We start from the raw sequence: 22,780 nt of genomic DNA, 5'->3' as shown, positions 1-22,780 counted from the left end.
TGGGAGTCAGGGTGGGGGGTACAGCATGCAATCTCATTTATCTCCCTTATCACGTATTTGCAAAAGATTGGAGGAAGAGGAGCTGAGTTCTTCTCAGATACAGCTTCCCACTGCCACTATCATCCACATTGGGCTGCCTATTTCCCCCATTGGTCAGAAGCCACCAGAATGTTAGTTAAGCATGCCAAAGTCTTCACAGCAACCATGAGTACAACCAGGGACCACAGAGAGCAGCCTGTGTTGCATTAAGACTATAACAAGGAAGGAAGGGAATTTTGACACATGCTACCACATGGGTGAGCCTTGAGGACATTATGCTAAGTGAAATAAGACAGTTGCAAAAAGACATAAACTGTATGAGTCCACTTCTATGAGGTACTTAGAGTAGTCAAGTTCAGAGACAGAAAGTAGAATGGTGGCTGCCAGGGCCTGGGTGGGGGTGGGGGTGGGAAATTATTGTTTAATAGGTAGAGAGTTTCAGTTTTGCAAGATGAAAGGAGTCCTGGATACTGGTTGCACCATAATGTGAATAATACTTAACACTGATGAACTGTCCACTTAAAAATGGTCAATTTTATGTCATGTGTATTTTACCACAATTAAAATACACTAACAAACAGAGTACAACCCGGAACGCCTTGTCCAGTGGTCACTGACAACACTCTCGCCTGGCACAGTATGAAGCAGGACCTTCCAAAGCTTCAGATTTGTGGAAGTGAAAGTGGTTTTGTGTTACATCCCAGTTACTTATCTGGAAAGCAGGAAGTCTGGAGGAAATGGTGTTTTAACAAATGTAAAATTTCACATCTGCATGTTTTATATGAATTCTCAGCCTGGTCTGACCAGCAAAGAGCTCTCTGGCCATGAACAAAGCACTTCCCCTCTCCAGGTCCCAACTTCCCCATCTGTAACACGGAGGGATGAGAGGGATGCTCTCTGAAGGCCCTTTAAATTCTCAGATTCTGACTCCAGTGTTTTCAAATGCGAACACTGTCTCCTCTCGGAGGTGCAGCCGCTTCCGAAGCCTGCTCAGCGCAGCTCTCCTGCAGCGAACGGAGGGAGGACGGACGCAGGGTGAAGCAGGCGGACGGGAAGCAGAGGCGGGTGGCCTGGGAGGAGCACTGGGCTTGGAGTCCGAGACTCTGCGTATAGTCGTGAGCTCTGCCACTTGCTAGCCAGGTGAATCCGAAAGGAAGGGAGCATTTACTGGGGACTTCTCTGCATGAAACACTTTCACACACATCATCTCATTACTTCACAAATCTCAGTAATTCACATACCATCTTCGCAGTTGATTCCACAGGTAAGCACTACCTATAGTATTTATTATGTAGGTCATCTTTTTCTAAATTCTGAATAAACTCCTTTTACTCTTTTTAAAATTTGCTTTGTTCTCAGCAAAAACACCCATAAAAACCCAGGTTTGGTGCTAGTTATGTTTTTTTCCTAATACATATTAAGATAAATATACAACTATTAGTAAGAGAGTGTCCACCTGCCAGCTAAAGTAGCAAGTGGTCACTGGTGGTGTATGCGCACATGTTGGGAGCTGCCACATTATTTTACTTTATCTCCACTTACAGCCACTGGACATTTGAACCCATGGAATTTGGTCACTCGCCCAAGTCTGAACCAACGGGCCCCAGAGCAATGTGCTGGTTTATATTCCTCTTGCCGTTAGGAAGGGTATGTTCTATAAAGTTGCATCCAGAGTATTTCCAAGATGTTAGAATTTCATGGACACGAACCCTTCCAAAATTACTTTGGAGACTGACATAGGGTTAGCACATTTTTATTTTGCCAAGTAAGAACTCAAAAAAAAAAAAATCCTCATACAAAGTACTATTAAAAAAAAGCACAGGACTTTATACACCAACCGATTGGGAAAGGTACTTGTCAGGATAACATAAATCATTTAAGAAGAAAAACATTTAGGATCTTCTGCTTACTTTTCTGCATTTCTCAGTCTGGGGAAAAACCCTGTGACAGATGAGCCCCGTCCATGCTCAGCACTGGTGGACCATGGTGCCATGGTAGACAGCTTTGGAGTAACACAGACCAGAGTTGAAGTACAAGTTCTGCACTAAGTACATGGAAGGCTTTGTGAAACCTGAACCTAAGCCTTAATTTTTCATCTGTAAACTGAGGCTGCTACTCACTGTTGTAAAGATTAAATGCAGTAAGTGCATAAAATGCCCATCACAGTGCCTGACCTGTAGTAGGAGCTCAGTAAGTGGCAGTCACACTTAGCTTTTACCAGGCTCCTCGTATCTAACTAGGAAGGTTGCCACGAGGATGCAGTATGGCAATGCATGGGAAGGCGAGTTGAAAAGGTGCTACACAGCTCTAAGTGTTCATTCCTTTGGATCTCAGCTTAAAAGTTACTTCCTCTGGGAAACTGTCCTTGAACCACCAAGTTGGATAAGAAGCCCCTGCCCCTGGTACCACAGTGCCTTGTGCTCTCGATCTGGTCACGTGTCACACTCTATTGAAATGGCCAGGTGATTTTTCCCTCACCAGAGTAGGCCCATAAGAATACCAAGAGGGTGGAAAAACATCAATCTTATTTGTTGCTATCTAGCACAGAGATGCTGCCAAATATAGCAATGGCACTTTTTTTAATTGGTTAAATGAACCGATGGATTAATGGATTTATAGATGTTTTCAAATGTGTCTGATGGTATTACTTGTATGTGTGGTGGTCTTGACCGTGGGTTTATAACAGCATTCCCAATGTTTGGTACTTGAAACTTTAGGCAAGTAAGATGTTGCATAAAAAGACTAGTTCTTTGGTCAGTATATTTGGGAAAGACCAAATTCTATATGTCTCTGCAACCCAGGAAATTCACAATGCATGTTTATAATGTTAAGTCTTATGAGAAGTCCTGCTATAAAGATGCCTAGTTAACTGGAACATAGCAATTTCCAAATGAATTCTTTCCTGGAATACCTTTTACTATACCATGGGGCACTTGTTGGGAAATCATGGCCTATAAGAGAACTTGGGTCCTGAGCAAATTTTTACCCTCGTTTCTATCCTGGTTCTTCTTCCTCCACTTATGTATTTATTTTTTAAAATATGTTTTTACTGATTTCAGGGAGAGGGAGAGAGAGAGAGAAACATCAATGATGAGAGAGAATCATCGATCAGCCACTTCCCACACATAGCCTACTGGGGATCGAGCCTGCAACCCTGGCATGTGCCCTGACCGGGAACTGAACTGTGATCTCCTGGTTCATAGGCTGATGCTCAATCACTGAGCCACTCCGGCTGGGTTCCTTCCTTCAATTAAACTGCACAGCCAGGAGTCAGGAAAGATATGCACACTGAGCTGGACAAAAAGGCAGCACAGACAAGAGAACCTTTGAGAAAACTGGTAGAGAGATGAAAGAGCTGAACAAAACTATTTTGACAATGACTACAAATGCCCTCATTTTTAGAACACCTCAAAGCTTTCACAATTCTGTACACATATACCACTGCAATTCTTCTTCTGCCTCCTCCTTCCTCCTCTTCTCCTACTCCATCACCACCACTTCCACCTCCATCACCACCTCCACCTCCATCACCTCCATCACCACCTCCACCTCCATCACCTCCATCACCACCTCCACCTCCATCATCTCCATCACCACCTCCACCTCCACTTCTACCACCTCCACCTCCACCACCTCCATCACCACCTCCACCTCCATCACCTCCATCACTACCTCCACCTCCATCACTACCTCCACCTCCATCTCCTCCATCATCACCTCCACCTCCATCACCTCCACCACCTCCATCACCACCTCCACCTCCATCACCTCCACCACCTCCATCTCCATCACCTCCATCACCACCTCTACCTCCACCTCCATCATCTCCATCACCTCCATCACCACCTCTACCTCTACCTACATCACCTCCATCACCTCCATCACCACTGTGACCTCCACCTCCACTACCATTTCCACCACTAACCTCCACCATTAGAATTCATGTACACTATGTCAGGGATTGTTCTAAGTATGCTTCCTGTATTAATTTATTCAATCCTCACAACTACCTTTTGCCATCTCCATTTTACAGAGGGGGAAACAGGAGCAGAGAGGTGAAGTACGACTCATGTTTTGGAAGTTGGGTAGAACATTTTAAAGATTTATACTAAGAACTTTAACTGATGAGGAAATTGAAGCTCTGCATGTTTAAGTGACTTGTTCAGGTGGGACAGTAAGTACAGAGCCATGTCTGTCTGATTCCAGTGCAAGCTCTCCCTAGCACATCAGGCTGCCTCCTGGTATTAATAATAGTTTATATCTGTGAGTTATTTTATAGTTTACTAAGCACTTCCATGTCCTTAATTATATTTAAATCTCCTAACAATGCTTTAGACATTGTTATCCGTTTTATAGATACTGAAGTTGAATCTCAGAAAGTTACCAGTTATACTAATGATAAAAGTAATGAGAACTGCCGTCTACTTTTGAGAAACTGATAGCTCAAGGCACAAGAGCTCAGAAAGGATAGATCTGGGGCTCAGACTCAAGTCTTCTGATGCCAAGTCCAGAGTCTGCTCCACCCTCCAGAGCCGGGCCTCTCCAACAAGACCACAGCTGCGGCAGGGGAGGGAGGTTGACAGCACCATCTCGGCATTCGGTTGGTGTGGTTTTTAGTGACTCAACATCTTCCATTAATTAGAGTTCCTGTCACCATGGTGATGGTTTATTATTGCTGGGCTGATAAGATGGCCAAGGCAAGAATATCATCTTCCGCCTTTTTCCTCTCACTCTCCAGCCAAGTTTTGTCTCTCTTTCTTTTTTTTCTCTGATCGCCTAACATAACTGACCTTCTGCCACGCGGTGTGAGGAGGGGGATCCTTAAGCAGGGACCCCCGCTGGACCTCCAGTGATAATCTTTGGAATGTTTTCCCTTTTGCTCAGAGAAGAGGCTCTGCTGAATCCACCCCATTCAGATTTCATCTCTGACACTTATCAGCTCTCGGATCATGAACAAGTTAAGTATCCTCCCTGGGCCCTGTTTTTTCATCTGGAATAAGGGATAAGAAAGCCTAGCTGGCAAGGTTATTTGGAGAGTGTGGAGCAACAAACAGGAAGACACTAGCACAGAGCCTGGAATGTAGTGGGAGCACAATAAATGGTAGCAGTTGGAATCATTAAAGTAACAGCAATAATTATTATTTACAGAGAGATGAGATGAGATGAGACAGAGATTTAGAGCTGGGAGCTGAGGTCATTTTACTTTCATTCATTCATCAAGTATTCCAACTTGTTTTTCCACTGGAAGTGCTCTGTTTCTTTATAGCTCTTAACCCAAGATATAGTACTCATTTACTTGTGTTTGTTTATATTTAACTGTCTCTTCCACTCAGTTGTAAATGTGATAAGTATTGGGGTGATGTTTATTTTGTTCATCAGTGTACCTAGGTGGATATTTGCTGAATGAATGGACAAATATTTACCAAGCAGCTACTCTATCTCAATCTGTTTGTCACTCGCTAGAGACATGGAAATAACTAAAGCAAGATTCTTACCCTTGGCGAATTCACATGAGGGATCTGTAAAAACTGACAAAAGTTAAGGAAATGGGGTACCCATCCCTAATTCCAAAAGGGTTTTGTCTAAATACAGTGACATAAATGGGACTAATCTTCCATAATCTTCTGCACAAAGCACTGATGGGGGGAGGACATCTAACTGCTCTATGCACCAAGAAGGATTCAAACTGGTGGTGAGAAGACCCCAACATAATCAGAAATTCCCTCGCAAACGTACAGTCTGGAAAGAAAGAAAAAGAAAGGGAAGGCCTTTTGGAGGGCTTGCTCACTGACTCCTCCCAGAACAGTCTGATCCCCTTTGCTGGTGAAGCAAGAGGTCAGATTCCCAGATGGGAAATCAATCTCCAAGAGTCACCGGATAGAATTTCTAATTCACCGGTGCCATGACACGCAGGCTGTTTCCAGACAAGGAGGCGGCGGCCCAGGGCCTGAGTGTCCCCACCCCACTGTACACAGTCAGGCCAAGCTGATACCTGCCCCCAGGAGCAAACAACACCAACAGCCACACCGGCACAGGGCCTACAAACCTACCTGCTCAATGGCCTGGACCTCCCATTTGAAGGTATTTTATTACTGCATTAAGTATTAGCATTAGTTACTTTAATATATTTTGGGTTATTTCCTTTGAAACAATCTAGACCAATGCATCTTATGTTCAACTGCCATGCTGTGGGGAAAGGGAATGAACGACAGGGGAAGCAGGAGATAGGGTTCCCCTATTGTCTGTTTCATATATTGGCTTCCCAACTCTTCCACTGCTCGACATTTTTTGAAAACCAGACCCGATCCTTTTAGTTGAAAGATGAGGAATCGGAGGCCCAGAAACATATACCTCTTTCCCAGGTTGCCCAGTAAATGGTTTGGTAACTGAACCAAGACTAAAGATGGGCGAGCTCATCTTTGAAAAATGAGAGCAACTGAGAATCAAAAGACGCAGTGTCGATCCAGCGTCGACAGGGAAAGTTGTTTTCAGAGATGCAGCTAATACTAGGTGGTCTAGGGTCAGAGTTTACCTGTTACAGACTTTCCATCCACAGCAGCACCAAGACTCTGTGGCTGGCATTGCGCGTAACCTGCTTAGCCTGCTCCAGGGAGATCACAAAGCATCTAAAATTTCACCTTCAGTTTGGTACAACATACATTTATCCAGCACCTGCTACTGACTGAGGATGAGGAAGGCTCGGACCCGCACCTGGAAACACACTGGAGTGAGGCAAGCGGCCACTGAAACACCTCCAGGCAGCACTGGGAATAAGCACAGGTGGCGGGAAAGTGTAGAGATCAGCCTCCCAACCAACGTTGCAGATGGGTTTCAGTATCACCCCAGAACCCCAGGTCTGAATGTCGGTTCCTATCTTACCAGCTAGGTGACCTTGGGAAAGTACTTAACCTCTGTGACTCAGCTTCCTTGCCTACAAAGTGTAGCTAACATCAGGACCTCATGGGATTGTGGTGAGGATGGAGGGTTAATACACGAAAAGTACATACATACAGGCTGGTGCGTACTCCAGGAGTCCCCTCGGCCATCGTTTTTAGGAGCCCCTCGGAGAGGGGTCCCAGCTGCCCACCGCACTACAATATGCAGCACGCACTATAAAGCCTGCGGTTTCCTAGCAGCCTAAGCACTTGCTGGAAGCCCTGCTTTAGGACTGTCTAAAAATTCCTCCTCCGGCACCTGGAGTGGTTCCTCAGCTTCCTGAGAGGAGGACAACTGCTGTAACCCAATCAGTCAAATCTGTCGCGTCCGTCAGGATCCCTCCTTATCGGAGATGCTGACAGGTGAAGCCGACACGCCAACTTGGTAGGAGTTCCACTCTGATCTCCACCCAACACGCAGGCTCCTCCAGACCACGGGGCGGCTGACAGGGCGGGAGGTGTGGAGGGGGCAAGGGGTGGATTCTGAGCTGGCGCAGGTACCTCGCTTGCTTCCTATACATCAGTGGCACTGTCTCAGAAGGTGCCTTCCCCATGCCCAAATTCTCAAACACGGTATGTCACACAGGCTAGACTCAACTGTGCTCTAGTGAAACAGGATAGCTTTCTAGGGGCCTTTAAAGAGTGCTCCCCTTCTATTTCAGGGACTCTTCAAGACTATCAGAGATAAGTAATAAACCCTTGCTATTACTCCAGGGCTGAATTAATTGACAGGCAATTTTTCTTAACCAGGAAGCAGTCTTATCATCTAAGAAGCACTTAATGTTGTTGATTTTTTCAATATAAGGCTATTAGCCTGCGACATTTTTTTTCCAACAAGACAGAATCAGGGGATGTTGGGCAGGGGATGCTCCCAAGACTCCTGATCAAATTCCTAATTGATCTATTTATCATTAACAACCCCCACCCCCAATCAACTGTAGCCCTTACGTTCCCGGCTTTCCATTTTGCTGCTCTAGAACTGGGGTCCTTCCCAGGAGCTGAGCGGCTCTCTTTCCTGCCTGTATTTATTCCTTTGCTCTCACTCGCACCCCTACCTGAAAAATCCTCTTGCCACTGCTTCTTTGCTTGTCCTGAGTTAACGTTTCCATGTCAAGCCCCACTTCTTACACTTCTTACACTTCTTACATTTCTCTTTCTTGCGTGGCTGCTTGCAGAGAGTAGATTATGTCATGGCTAATCTAACTCTCGGGTTTCAGGTTGCTTCCTTTTTATTTCTCTAGCCCAACAGTCAGCTCCTTGAGGTGGGGAACCTGGATTTGCTTGCCTTTCTTTTTTTTTTTTAATTCGTAAAAAGCAGTTCACCCTATACGCCGCACAATCTAGTACTTGGCTGTCACCAGTAGTAAGGATGCGTGTTTGGAGACAGAAAACCTGCATTCCAATTCTAGCTTGAATATTAAAAGCCAGTGAGACTGTGGGTAAGTGCTTTTCATTTTCTGAGCCTGTTTCCTCATTTGTAAAAATGAAAACAATAAACTTTCCATGTAAACCTACTGTGAGAGGTAAGAAAGGTTGACTGTTGTTTCCGTAAGGAAATCTCTACAAGAAGGTCAGGGCATAGGAGTTATGTACGTAGCTTTCTTACTACCTGCTGTGAAACAGGAAGAAACCTTGGAAAACTGAGGAACAGATAGGAGTCTATAATAAACACAGACTCTGAGACATATAGGCTCAAGTTAAACTCCTAGCACCACTACTTATAGCTGTGTGACTTTGGGTAAATCACTTCCCCTCTCTGAACCTTCATTTCCTCATTTGGGGGATGAGCATAATCGCACACATAATGCAGCGACTCACTTAGCATAGTGAATGGCCCATAGCTCGGCTCCAGAAAGAGGAGTTTCTGTTCCTTTTCACCAGGTACGATCTTGAAATGTGCCTGGCTCTGGCTTATAATCAAGTCTTGTCTCCTGAGAGGGGCTGAGGTATGCAGCTACAGGAGGCTACTGACCTCAGTGCCTAACTCAGAGCTGGGTGTTCACTAAAGATGCTGAGGCCAATTTCTTGTCATGTGGGCTTCACTTAGATAATGTGAACTGCTCTCCATGAGAACTAGCTACCCCTTCTCCAGCTGGCCTAGCTAATCCCAATCGGGAGAGAGGGAGGTGAATTCACTGTAATGACTGACTTCTCTTTTAATCTTTAAAATCAACCATAACAGTCAGAGTCCAGTCAGGAGAACTGAAACTACTCTAGGTCTTTCAACAGAATGAATTTAGTACAAGAAATTGGTTTCTTATGTGACAGAAAAAAATCAAGAAGACAAATAGATGCTGCTGAAGCAACTCAGAGTTCAGTAACAGCAGAAAGCTGCTCCCCTCTTGGGGATCGAGGGCCAGTGGGAGGCTGTGGTGTGACTGCAGCCAGAGACTAGAGATGTCAGGCTGGAGCTAAAACCAAAGAAGGGCTGAGTGGCCAGAACTGGAACCAGAAAGGGAGAGGCTAAGAGCTGGAATCGCACAGGAGAGGCAGCTGCTGCTGCAGTGAAGGGAAAAATCACCCAACTTCTCCCCTCTTCCTACACATCAGTCTTCCTTCCACCTGTATCTTCCATGGGCCAAACCAGAGGCCAGTTGCAAGGGAAGCTGGGAAATGTAATACATAGCGAAGGAGGGGTGAATAAGCTACCTGAGAGCAACTAGGCAAATGACTGACCCAGCCACCTTTCAATAATATATGTAAAGCGCCGGAATAGATGTGACGGATAGTCAGCTAATAATGATAGTAAGCAACATAATATTGTTTTAATTTTGTATAACTCTCACTAAAAGTTCATTCATACCAGTGACTGTGGTAAACACTTTATACATACTATCTCATTTAATCATCACAACTCTCTTAGGAAATACATAGTTTTAATAATCATATTTTTTACAAATGAGGAAACCAGCTTAGAAAGGTGAAGGGACCGACCTAATGCACAGCTATGACATTTGAACTCAGGATTGAAACCCAGCTTTACGTGGTATCAGAGTCCATGCTCTTAACTGTGCTCCTACTTATTACTTATAGATGAATCATACTGTTACGAGAAAAAGGGAGGGTACTAGATGTCGAACATAAAACTTCCCATAATTACTGGGAGGATATTTTGAAGACCTGGATTTCCAGGGCTGAGAGCCTAGAACACTCTGTGAGCATTAAATGTGCCCTTAAAAAAAAAGTAGAGATTAACAAACAAGTACATCACCTAATGTAGTTTATAAAGGTCCATGGCGTTCCCTCTTGGAGGCAACAGGGTATTTCTGCTAAGAGGATGCCAAGTTCAGTGGCCTCTGTGGGCTTGCTGTTTACGGACATTTGATATGCCTCAACATCTGTTGCCCTTCTCGATTGATGGGTGCTTCATTTTAGCACTTCCCCGATGCCAGGCTGGTAAAAAGCCTTAGCACTGAGGTCCTCTCTGACACTCACAGGCCGGTGATGCAGCCTTGTTTGTAAAGCTGGGTGAGGGGAGGAATATTCAGGGTAGAGAGGTGGAGGGAAATCCATGGACCATGCTGGGTAGTCTCAGCTCTACTCCAAGGACCAGCGACATCTCCGGGAAGTTATGCACCTGGGCGATCTGTAACCTGAAGTTTCAGTATCATGCTCCGAGTTTTCAACAATGTGGGATATGATGAATTCTTGCCTTCCGTGAAAGTCTATGGAACAACATCTAGGTCAGCTTTGAAAGGAATGGCAACTTTAGAATTTGGTACAAGAGAAAAGGTGGTCTCTTTTGGAGAACTGGCATGCTTCTTTGATTCTGTGAACACTATATGACTTGACATATTTCCCAGTTTTGTCTTGGCCACCTGGAAGCTCAAAGTAATCCCCTTATTTAAGGGTCAGATACCCACAGGCCAAACCTGTCCCATAAATCTGTGTGGCTTGGAATTCACCAACCCAGGATTAAAACACTTTAAATGTCACTATCAGGCAGAGCATACATTTTCCAACCCCACAGGGAATCAAACTGCTGGCATCTTCCTATTATATGAACTACCTGGAACCTGAAGACATGGAAATTTGAGGAACCCCTCTCCCTAGTTTAAGTGGTTGGTGTATTTTCCTCTTTTTACGTAGTTTCTGACTTGAGAGTTTCATTTTGCTCAGTTTTATTCTGCTTAGTAATTTATTATAAGCTTCCTCAAACCCTTTGTGGAAGCTGAATATAAGTGATAAACAAATAAACAAATTGTTTTCTTCCTTAAGCAAAACTGCCAAGATCAGTGTAAGCAGTTGTATTCCCACCGCATCCAAGACTGATCATCCCTGGTGAGTCACTCTGGCCTGCCCCACCTCCCCCACCTGTTAAAGGATTACCAGGGCTGTGAGCCCAAATCCACCATTCCCTCGAGCAGCAGAGAGAAAGAATGTCCTCCTCACTGGCAAGTGAGGGGCCCAGACATAATCAAGTGGCGCCTGCCCATTTCTAGCATCTAATGTGTAAATCTAGCTCTAGGTGCCTCTGAAGCTTGGGCTGCAGGGGACATGCAGAGGCTGGGTTAGGAGCCAGACCACCTGAGTTTGCAGCCTCATTCTAGCGCCAGCCATCTGTGTGACCTTAAGCCAGCTTATCAATGTCCTGATGCCTCAATTCCCTGCTTTATAAAGTAGGACAATGAACCACCCACTTTGTAGGTTTGTCATGAGAATGAAATTAATATAGGAAATGACAATAATACTTTCTGGGTGCTAACTATGCTTTCCTTCATAGAATCTTTGCAGCAACTCAGAGGGGTCAGTTAATATGGAACTGAGGCTCAGAGAAATTAAGGACCCCCCCCCAGCCAGGTTCGTTCACATAGCTGGCAAGCCCAGGAGGAGCCATTGCCCTGGAGTGCAGCCAGGTGACTTAGAGCTACCTTCCCTCTTCTGTCCTATTTGATTTCCTCTTATCCTGCCCACAGTGGACTTGGCTTATGTACCCAGACTTGCAGAGAGCTGTCATAATACTACATGATGGAGGCTCCGCAGTTACTGCTCATATTTACTGTGTTGAGGTGAAATGGGGAAAGATCTGTGCAGGACTTAGGCCCATGTCCCTTCCTCTGCTTTCAGAGAAGGCACGCCACTGCCAAAGTCAAGAGCAGAACCAGGGTCACATGCACACACCCGAAATTCCAGCTCCACCAGCTCCATCACTAGCTAACCCTCTAGGGCCCGCTTCAAATGTTGCCTTCTCAGAAGGACTTTCCTAGCCCTCAAGACCATGGAAGACAGTCTTTCCTTGGTGCTTCATCATCTCATTGTACAGCAATTATATAAACAAATAACAGCCGATGTTAAATAAACACTGTGCCACACTACCTGTACTAACATGGTTACCCCTTACACCACGAGTTGTGAGAAAGTAGATCTATGATGCGGACATTACTGTCATAGTTCATAGATGGGGGCTCTGAGGCAAACAGAGATTCAGTAACTTACCCCAGGTAAGTGGCAGAGCCATGACTGGAGCCCAAGCCAAGGCCCCTGGTCTTTGCCATTGTAGTTATTGTTGACTTTTTCATAACTGTATCTGTCTGGGTCCACCTCCTCCCCCAAAGACTGGAAACTCCATGGGCACTGAGATGTGTGTAATTCTTCTTTGTCCTGCTACCATCGAGGACTGTCCCTGTCACATGGCAGACTTCTGCTGAGGGACCTTGGCTTAAAGAATTAAACAAGGAGCCTGGACACATGCCTCTTCCAGATCTGGTCAGCTGTCACCAGTCAGCCCAGCTATCACAGCCCACCCAGCCTCCAGCAGGGGAGGGGAGCAGAAAATGCATCCTGACATTACAGGAAGGGCCCTAGGAAAAGGTGCATTAATGGGGCAAAAACAAGCCAGCGGAGTGATTAATTTGGCCTCCCCTTCCACATTGTGTTTACACAAGTTGATTATATAGCACTTAATTACTAATTTGCCCTACTTAAACCAAGAGTGCTTTTAATTTTTAATGAGATAAGGGAAGGAGATCTTTACTCAGTAAGGAGCAGCTATTTTATTTCCTTCTCTTGTTTTACCCAGACAATTAATAACATTTCTAAGGAAAGGCATCCCTCTCATGAATTCTTTCTCTCCATCTTCTTCCTGACCTCCTAGGTTTAAAAAGAGATGGAAAAAGATAAGAGCCACTTTGAAACAAACCAACTTTGCTTTCTGATCTGGCTGGATGGGCTGGGGAAGACTTTGTAAAGTTAAGTCACATGGGACCCATAAATGGTACTGATTTTTTGGGAGCTGGGGTGTATCTATTCCCAGAAATCATAAATTGGTTGTTACTGAAAACAGAGAACACAGCCATGGGTCTCCAAACATGGCCTTCCCCTGTAAGGCTGCATTGTTTCCTGGGTATTAATATCAGATAAGTGTAAGCACTGCCCTGGGGCAGTCGAGACATAAGAAGAGCACAGACATTGGAGCCAGATCTGTACTTGATTGCTAGCTCTGCCACTTGCTGCTAAACCATGGGCACATTCCTTAAACTTTCTGAGCCTCAGTTTCCTACCTGTAAAGAACTATTATCTGAACTACCTTAGCATGGTGCCCAGTTCAGAGGAAGTGCAGACAAAGATTTGTTTTCTTGTCTTTAGCATAGGTAAGGCAGGAGATGAATGCAGGAGTAAGGAAGTTCCTTCTGAGACTCAAGCATATCTGTCATCATCTGCAGAGCCGTGGAGTCTAGACCAGTGCCCCTGAAAGAGCAGGTCCATAATGACATAAGGAGCTTCCCCCAGAATGGGAACAAATACACTGAGGACATCTTGCTCTGAATAAAATGTCATAATTGACTTATATTCTGATGTGAGTACCTTATCTCAATGCAAACCTGTAGCACACTGTTCAGAGGGGGCCCCTGGTCCGCAGACTGACCTGCGCGCCTCAGCCTGAATGACCGCTGCACATCTGCACGTTGTCCTGAGGACCCGCCCCAGCCTTCTCTGGGCTTAGACAGGAGCACCAGTGAGCCCCCTTGCCTTCTGACTTTGAGTCCAGCCACTGGGGAGCTTAGCAAGTGGTCAGAGAGAGAGGAGAATGGTGTCAAGAACCAAGCTCTTTCCCTCCACAGTCACTGACAAGCCACCTGACCCTGTATCTCACAGCCTCCGTTCTGGGGTTACAGCACCTGTGCTCTCCCCTCACCTCTTCATGTCCAGCTGTTACAAAACCCAATGCATCACATGCTCCTTAATGGCTTCTCTATGTCCTGGTCCTCAGTCTTATAAACAGTCCTTCTACTAAACTCTCTACAGTTATCCTACTTTGTGGGTGCCCTGTGGGGGCCTTGACTAAATCAGTGACATTTTACTATGCATCCTAATTCTAGTTGTCTGTTTCTGATACTAGTTTCTTTCTTTTAAAAACATTTAAAAAAATGTTTTAAAATTGATTTTAGAGAGAGAAAGGAAGGGAGAGAGAGCGAAACATCTGTGAGAACCATGGATTGGTTCCCTCCTGCACGCCCCCTACTGGGGATCAAGCCCACAACCCAGGCATGTGCCCTGACCAGGAGTCGAACCGGTGACCTCTTGGTGCATGGGCCAACACTCACCAACTAAGCCACCACACGCAGCCCCAGAAGAGTCCATTTCCATATATGATGGAGTTGAACAACTCCCAGCTTTGGAATCCTAGCCTAGGCCTTGAACTCTGACATTGTTCCTTTCTAGCCATGGCTTTGACATCACTTAACCTCTCTTACCTCACTTGTAAAATTATGATGATGACAGTAAAGGAAATTTCCTTATACACAACTTTTAACATGTTATCAAATTTTTAAATGTTTAAATTTTTTTGATATGCATGATTAAAGATACTCCACTCAAGTTTCCGAACTCATGGTACTTTCTTATGGTTTACTACAGAGAATCAAATACTTACTAGTAAGTTATCGTAATAAGTTTTCCCTTCTGCATAGTTTTCAATCATTTGCCTAATGCTGCAACCAAAACTCTTTCACAGACTTCAGTAAGACCTCTACACATTCCATGACTGTGAATCCAACTTTGTCCAACAGTGTGTGGTATGTATGTACATACATGTGTCTGTGTGTGTGTAGTCATTTTCAAGACTTTTTTTCCCCAATTACAGAAAATTCCTGACTTAACTACAGGTCTTGTCTTTCATGATCTCTTATTTAGTTCCACAGCCTAATTTACTGTGCTGAATATTAAGCTTACACAGCATGGGTCTGCTATTCATGAGTCACCCTAGTAGTGTAAAGGAATAAAATACCCAACCTATTCATTTCCAAGAAGGAATTTTTTTTAATGAAGCATAAAGGCATAAATATTAATAAGAATGAATAATTAATTGCTTATAAGCATGTGTTTCTGTAGAAAGATGTTAACATATTTTTTCAGATTTGCACTGGTATGAAATGTTGTCTTGAATAAAATGAAGTAAGAGAGTCAGGTAAACTTTGTTTTAGAAATACAGTTCTGGCCTGGCCGGGGTGGCTCAGTGGTTGAACTAGGAGGTCAAGGTTTGATTCCCGGTCAGGGCACATGCTGGGGTTGCAGGCTCGATCCCCAGTAGGGGGCGCGCAGGAGGCAGCCGATCAATGACTCTCTCATCACTGATGTTTCAATCTCTCTCCCTCCCCCTTCCTCTCTAAAGTTAAAAATAAAAGAGAGAGAAAAACAGAAATACAGTTCTGCAACCCTTTTAAGTTTCTAAAGTACTCAGTTGATGTTTCGCCACTTTTTCTTTTGTAACAGCCCAGTTCTTAAGTTTTAAGTAAAACTTCAGGGGGAGAGGGATATTTGGGAAAAATGTTTGTTAGCCTAAATTTTTTTTAATAAGAATACTACAGAAAGTGTCTTTTAATTAAAGCTCTTAATTAGTTAAGTACTGTTTAATATCTACCTCTATAAAAAGTAAATGGGCAGATTATGATTAAAAGCAAATAAAGTAAAAGAATACTGGAACGCATATTATAAAGTCTTCCAGGCAAAAGGAATTAGAAAATTTCCAGACCAAAGGGGGCACGTTTCTTATTTTTTTCCTATATTTGATTCTCAACCAAACAGTGCTGACCCATGTGTGAAGCTGGTATTTTCTATAAACCACACGATGGGTGAAGGGCCGCTGAGCGACCATACTGGAATCTGGACTTTCCTAAGCACTGGATATACGTTCACTGGAATATGGTTCGATGGAATTAAAAGAGCATGGACTTCGTATCGAGCAAGTTTATGCGACCTCTCCATTTCTCAGAGTCCTCAACTGCACAGTGGGGACTGTGAACACCACCCACTGGTTGCTGCAGGAATCTATAAATGATCCGGCATAGAAAGTAACGGGAAAGGAGCAGGAGAGTACAATGTTGTGTATTTTATATTTTGACCTAATCTATGAAACTAGGACTCTCAATTTGAGCTAATGTTTTGACTTTGACAGTCATGGTTCCATTTTGCAAAGTGGATTGGAACAGGAGACTTACAATTAATCAGAGACTAAATTTGTTGCGTTTATTTATTTTGGAGAGGGAACAATGCTGGAAAAGATATGAGTGTACTGTTAACCAGGTGTGGCAATAAGTATAATGAATGTTAGGGCCCATATCACATTCTTCATTTAATCTTTCTTTAAAGCATTAATTACCATTCCAGGGTTTTCTGTTGACTTTCTATGAGGCTTTGACATATGAGACAGGACATTCTGAAAATTCAATCAGAAATCTAAATCTATTTAATTAGAAACCAGAATCTCACAACTCCAGAAACACATGCTTAAGCAGCAAAGGGCAAAAGGTGACTAAACAAAGTTGATAATATCAGGACCATATGTGAAATGAGTAAGATTATAAGAGGCCTGGGGATGGGAGCCAAATGGAACTAACGTTGATAGCAGTAGACTCCTTGGACACAAGAAGTGTGAGCCCTGAATTTTTACACACCACCAGTGGGAGTATGAAGTATTAATATTTATCAAAATTCTAAGTTAGGCAGACTTTTGACAATTATACATCATAATCTATTTTAATGTAACTTAGGGTGTGTTTAGCTGCAGATTTAGCTACAGAGATGTTAGCTGCAGCATTATTCAAACAACAGAGGCAACCTAAATATTCAAAACAGGAGACTGGTAAGAAAAGTAATGGCATATTCTGTGGATAGAAAATTATGCAGCCTACGAGTATGATAAATAAAGATGTTTCCTATATATTTGGGGGTGGGGGGAAAAGGTTAGAAAACTATGCACTGTATGAACACATGTTTTAAAAGTAAACGATGATTTAAAATATGTATAAAAAGACTAAAGATAGCAACCAGAATGTTAAATGGTGGTTCTTTTAGAGTAGTAAGATCAGTGTTTTCATATTTTTCTTTCTGCTTAACTGAATTTTCTTTTTTTATTATTTTTTAATTATTGATTTGAGAGAGAGAGAAAATACACATCGGTTTGTTGTCCCACTTATTTATGTATTCATTGGCTGATTCTTGTATGGGCTCTAACCAGGGATCGAACCCATAATCTTGGTGTATTGGGCCAACACTCCAACCAACTGAGCTATCTAGCCAGGGATAAAATTTACTTTTTCCCAATGAACATGAATAATTAGTTGCAATCCACAAAAAAGAAAAAGAAAAAAGTGATTAAATGTGCCAAGAAACCGGATGGTTTCTTATTTCTGAATATCCATTACATATCAGTCTTTCTAAACCTCCAGAAACCAGTCTTGATAATTAGCTTTACTTTGCAAATGTAAAACTAGTATTTATGGTGACAGAAAGCCAAAGAGAACTAAAAATCACCGAAAGTTGACTCACAAAGTAAAACAGAGCTGTGCTGCATTGTCTGCAAAATCAGGGCTTTGAGGCGCTTACAGGGTGATGAATAGAATTGGCTCTAACTGAAGTGATCTTCATGACAAAGGACAGGAGAGGCTCCAGCTAAGCAGTGAGTCTCCTGCAAGGACTGACCTTGAGGGTAGGCCACGGCCGTCAGTGGTCAGCTTTCTCTGGTGGGCGCACGCTACAGACAGTGGCTCCCAACTGGCCACTCACGGGCACTGGTCTGCAAGACACGGGTCTGTCTGGACCGTGACAGGGAAAGTTGATGGTGGAGCACATTGTGTCAGTGGTTTACGGGGAGGGGACCCTCACACTGTGGGAGGAAGAGCTGCTGGATGAATTAGTTGATTCCTGGGGCTTATTTTCTTTACACTGGTAATCGCCTTAAATTGATTGCTAAATTCATTTTGATCTTTTGTCACTGTCTTTTTTCTTTGCTGATTTTTGCTTTAGATGTTCCCTCCATTGTTTTTTTTTGGGGGGGGGTCAGGACGGGTGTCAAAGTAAATAGCACTGTTAACAATTAAAGCTTGCTTTGTATAGTCTTGGGGGGGAAATCTGTCTCTGAAGATAAGCGATTACAGAGCGCGCATGTGTCTGCAGGGCTGCAGGAAGCCGAGTGGAAGGCCACTTTGCGCGTCTGCCCTTTGCCTTTTGAGTTTGCTCTCCAGGCATCCTGAAACAGGCTTCTTGTTTTGTGCATCCTTCGCATGTGTTAGAACATCTCTATAGCCTGTGCTTAGAAAATGTAAGCATGTTGATATTTCATAAACTTATTTTATCCAATTTGTTAATTTTCTAGGGCTTGGAGCCCACCGAAGTACTATGGGATGCTCCCGACTTCTAATTGTAATCATTTGGTTTCCAGGTTGCTCAGAATCAGAGAAGGTCACTTTGGAGCGCATGGACAGCCAAGGGAGCCATGGGTGACATTCAAGTGATGGGAGAGTAATCGAATGGAAAGGTCACAGAGGTCAAGGCTGCTGGGATTCCACACTCCTACCAAGAAAAGGAGGGAGCCTCTCTTCCTTGGTTCCCCTCTCTCTCCTCAATGGGCTGAACTTTCACCATGAAAGGGGCATCTCTGTGGGCTGACTCCATTTTGCTGATTAAGCTGTGGATACAGAAACAACCCTGACATGATCTTGTCACACTGTCTGTTGGAGACACAGTTTTAATGCTACTAAAAAGGAGAACACCATTTCTGGAGAGGGATAATTCTTCAAGATGTTACTCAGCATTCTGCAGTGAGAGTGGATGGCTGTATCAACACCCTTTGTGAGATCCTCACTGAAAAGGGAAATAGTAGGAGGACTTTAGATGAGAGTGCAGGAAAGGGCAGAGGAAGAGAGAGACTATGAGAATGGGAACGTAACTGGATAAAAGAACGGGAGGTGGACACTTGGCATTGTCAGCAGGTTTCAAAATGTGGAACAGCAATGAACTTCATAATTGACCAATCTCTCCTACCAGAAAATTCCACCCACTGTCCCTCTCCCTGCATCTGATAAAACCATCCCAAAAATGAAATGCATAGATGTTTGCAATAGCTATCAGTAAAACCCACAACTGTAAGTCCTTTTGATCCATTGGTATCACCAGTGTCGGTATACAACTCTACCCCAACTGAAGTTATCGATTCATGGGCCTAGGAGATTGGGAAACCCTGTCTCCGCAGGCATGGAGGCCCTTCCCTAGATCTGCAGCCTGGGTCCTCTGGTCTCTTCCTAGTCTGTCCTTCAATGTAGAAGAGATGACTGGCTACTGCTTCTCCAGTCTGCACACCTGCATAAGAAGTGAAATCCTCCACCCAACCACCAGAGAGAAAACAAAACATCTGGCCTGCTGGAATCATTAAGCTGCTGGCAGGAATTGCTCAGTTTTTTTCAAGGAAGGACTGGCAGGCACCCTGAAGACCAAGCTAGAATCTTTGATTCAAAGAAAAAAACTATGTTGAAGTTCAGGTTGAAAACTATGAATGACAGGGAAGAAGCAGTTCTGTTTCACCTCAACTCGCCAGAATCCTGAGCTTGTCCCCTGGCCTGGGGCAGAAGGGTTGGCCAGGTTGGTGAGTCTTCTTTGGAGAGGGGTGAATGAAGCCAAGGCTACATGCATCCACATTTCCAAAGCAATTCCAAACACAATCATTAGAATGCGGTTGAAAATCATAGCCAGGGCTCATGGAGGTCATCGGAGCTTTCAAAGGCTCTTCATACTGACAGTCTCACACGACTGGCAATTCTTCTTATTTAAATATATTTTTAAGCAGAAATAAAACAAACAAACAAAACACCCAGGGAAGCCAGGTGACATTGTCTGAGGCTATACAACAGGCAAATACAGAGGTCAATACTGCATGGATTCTCTCCGGCATGTGATGACAGGTAAGATATCAGGTATCTCAGCTGGGTCTGTCTTTACTAGACGACAGTGCCTCCTAAAACTAAATGTCAGAGGAGGCACATATGTCCTTGTGTTGAATAGGAGACGTGGGCTTGTCCTTAAGATGCTGTGAGCCTGGCAGCTGCTACTCAAGTCAGCAATGCCAATATTCAATGGACCGTATCTTAGATTCTGTGCCAGAAGATTAATGATAAAACTCATGCAGTGAAGATGTCAGTGTGTGCAATCCTCTCAGAGCTATAAACTTCAGTTTGACTAAGACACCAATGAGCTGTCATAGGTCATGGTGTGGAGTGTTTGATGGCGCAGCCCCGTCTTGTCACAAGACTCTTTGAGCTGCAGACTATCTCCTGATTTGTGACGAATGGCATTTCTTTTCAGAAAATACACCTTTAAACATTTTAGAAGTCAAAATATATTTTTAAAGAAAAAAACAGGAACAAAATCGAGCAAAGTAGAAACAGAATGAAAATCAGGATAGGATATCGATCCAGAGAGGCCTTGGTTTCTATTCTCCTCTGTCCATTATCAACTACAGTCGGGGGCAAATTACTTAGAACCTCTCTGAGCCTCGGTTTCCTCATACATCCCACAAGGATAAAAACATCTATCCTGCAGGAAGGGAGACTGTCAAAATGAAATGAGGTGTCTTAGTCTGCTTGGGCTGCTATAACAAAATACCTATCAGAAGGGCCCCATTCTCATGACCTCATCAAATCTTAATTATCTCTGAAAGACCCACCTACAAACACCATCACATTGGGAGTTAGGGCTTCAGTATGAATTCTGAGAGGACACAAACATTCAGTCCATAACATGAGGTAACCCATGCAAGCCCTTAGCAAGCATCTCTACTGTTTTGTTTCAGCAATTATAATTTGTTCCAGGAAGGGTAATGCATCTAGTTGTGAGAACATTTTCATAAGTTGATAACATTAAAATAATACTTGACAAGTCACTGACATTTCAACAATAAATAAAAACCTCCATGTAATGTTTCTGAGTACCAGAAAACCCAGGAGAAGTTGAAGGTTCAACTCAACCATTTTTGTTTAAAAACTGCGGTTAAAATCCAGAGCATTCATAAGTGGATTCAGTTCCTTGGAAGGGCTATTTCCCAGGCATCAATGTGAGAAGCTTAGACAGAATGTCGTGCACCACACTTCCCAAAATGTGCTACAAAGAGCACAGATACTGAAATCAGACTTTGCATCTGTCTGTTGCTAACAGTGTACCCTTAAGTTCTGTCATCTTTCTGGATCTCTGTTGCCTGTGTATGTTGTTCTATCAGGAAGATTATATGAAAAACACCTGGGGTAGTTCTTGGTAAATAGGACAGTCACAACAAATTACTGGATTACTGGTGGAAAATCTGACTTCTAGTCTTGACTTTGAGACCTTGGGCAAGTCACTTAAGCTCTCTGATGCTCAGCTGAACAAATATTTCTTTCTTTTTTTTTTTTTTTTTAATATATCTTTATTGATTTCAGAGAGAAGAAAGGAGAGGGAGAGAGAGAGATAGAAACATCAATGATGAGACAGTCACTGATCGAGCCCACAACCTGGGCATGTGCCCTGACCGGGAATCGAACCCCGATCGCCTGGATCCCAGGTCGACACTCAACCGCTGAGCCACGCCTGGCTGGGCTGAACAAATATTTCCTGAACTCTCTGCTGAGACTTGGGAGCCAGACTTCTTGGTTTGGGCATTTACTACCTGTTTCAACTTGGGCTAAGTTTCTTTATGCCTCACGTTCCTCAATTATAAAATGGGAATGAGAGAGTGACCATTTATGGGACTAAATGTGTGTTCCTGATCCAGGGAAAGAACTCATAATGTGCTACTGATTATTATTACAGATAAACAAAAGGAGCGGAGCGCAGAATGGTCAGGTCAGCGAGTGAGCAGGCAGTGCAGGCAGGATTTGAGCCCAGGCAGTCTGACTCCACAGCCTGTGTTCTCTGTGTCTACCTGGGCCGCTTCTCTCCCTATTTGTAAACCTGCTGTTAATACTGTTATGTTACCAAAGTCTCTTCATAAAACCCCATGCATGAAATGTCTTTTGCAATTTGGTGGTAGGAAAAGCTTTGTCTCCTACAAGAAACTGGTATGTTTCCCCTTTTTGAAAATAAGAGTTATGCAACTTATCATGTGTTCTTTTTGTCTTGGCTGCCAGGAAGCTCAGAGTCAAATTGTGGGCTCAATCACTGCCACTGATTTCCTCCTTCCTATATTTTTGTTCCTTATTTTCCCTTTTGATTCCTTTTTTACTAACATTTTCATTTGTGTCTCCTGTTGATAGAGCCCTCCAAGGTATTTGGACAGTGGTGGGTAGAGATGAAATAAGCAACTACAAATCTAAAATTTACATGAAAAACTTAAGTTTTGAACCTTACCTGTTCCACATGCTAAAAGAAAACGGTCAAAGGAAAAGTTAAAAGAAACAATTTAAGAGCTATTTTAAAGGAGAAAAAAAAAAAAAAGAAAATCAACAAGAAAAACAGAATGACCAATGCTAACAGAGGCCAAGTCAAATAAAAACTGCAATAAATATGTCTGAGGATAGAAGTGTTTGTGCTTTCCCTGTCTGGAACCTATCATTTCTTAATTA

General features: G+C 43.5%; 1 protein-coding gene and 1 long non-coding RNA gene across 13 annotated transcripts in view; one reads left to right on the top strand and one right to left on the bottom strand.

Annotated features, from left to right (window-relative positions):
* Positions 1 to 22,780, bottom strand: part of FGGY (FGGY carbohydrate kinase domain containing) — a 354,457-nt gene that overhangs the window by 51,897 nt on the left and 279,780 nt on the right. The window lies entirely within an intron of this gene.
* On the top strand, positions 5,962 to 22,749 carry LOC308560934. The gene is made up of 3 exons (XR_013999414.1): positions 5,962 to 6,120; positions 18,634 to 20,149; positions 21,659 to 22,749. It is a non-coding gene; the product is annotated as an uncharacterized lncRNA (long non-coding RNA).

The sequence above is a fragment of the Miniopterus schreibersii genome (genome assembly GCF_964146895.1).
Source record: "Miniopterus schreibersii genome assembly, chromosome: 8".
NCBI lineage: Eukaryota > Metazoa > Chordata > Mammalia > Chiroptera > Miniopteridae > Miniopterus > Miniopterus schreibersii.
Note: the sequence above shows the minus strand (reverse complement) of the source record. Positions and strands in the feature narration are given on the sequence as shown.